This window comes from Lepus europaeus, chromosome 19 (assembly GCF_033115175.1).
Source record: "Lepus europaeus isolate LE1 chromosome 19, mLepTim1.pri, whole genome shotgun sequence".
Classification (NCBI taxonomy): domain Eukaryota; kingdom Metazoa; phylum Chordata; class Mammalia; order Lagomorpha; family Leporidae; genus Lepus; species Lepus europaeus.
The window spans coordinates 72,693,028-72,694,103 of record NC_084845.1 but is presented as its reverse complement, the minus strand read 5'-3'; positions in this window follow the sequence as shown (position 1 = coordinate 72,694,103).

The window sequence follows — 1,076 nt, the reverse complement described above, 5'->3', positions numbered from 1 at the left end:
CCAGAGCAGCGAAGCAAGAACTCACTACGGAGTGCACAGCATGGCACTGAGCTGGTGCACACACTCTGTAGTTATACACAGTGAGAACACACAGCAATCCACCACACCCAGGAAATCAACTCTCACAGCACAAAACTCTAAAACCCCACTCACTACGGAGTGCACAGCATGGCACTGAGCTGGTGCATGTGAGACCTGAGCCTGGATCAAGGTGTAACTATTTGTAATTAGGCCTCCATCTTGTACCTTGGGCCTGACCAGGCCCTGAACCCTAAGCCAGAAGCTCCTAAAAGTAAATAAATGAACTCCCCTTGCAATAAACTCTCCTAGCAACAGCCGATTAGCAGACAACAGAGAAATACCTAGAGTTCCTGGTGTCTTCTCAGGGCAGATAAGGTGACTGATAGTTTCCCGAGACCCTGCAGTTCGGCACGTACACCCCAGCAGCTCAGACCCTGTGCTTCAGCCAATAAATTCAAACGGCATCAACCCCAAAGCCATCCAACCACCTTTAGTAGGTCCGTTCCCGCCACTGGATGCACTAATCAATTCTAGGAGATGTCCTTTGAATCTCCCGCGGGATGAGATGATTTGCTAGATGGTACCATGATGTATGGAGTGTCTCTGAAACCCTATAAAAACCCTGTTAACTGAAGGGTCGGGGCTCTCAATTCAGACCCGCTGCATTGGTGTTGATTGAGAGACCAGGCCGGACCTGCAATAAAACTCTCGTGTGCTTTACAGCGGTATTGGCTCCTTGGTGGTCTTTGGGGACAACTGAACTGGGCATAACAGTGCACACACTCTGTAAAGTTATACGCAGTGTTAACACACAGCAATCCACCACACCCAGGAAATCAACTATCACAACACAAAACTGAAAAATTCCACTCACTAGGGAGTGCACAGCATGGCACTGAGCTGGTGCACACACTCTGTAAAGTCATACACAGTGTTTTCTTTCTTTCTTTCTTCCTTTTTTTTTTTTTTTTGACAGGCAGAGTTAGACAGTGAGAGACAGAGAGAAAGGTCTTCATTTTCTGTTGGTTCACCCCCCAAATGGCCACTATGGCCGG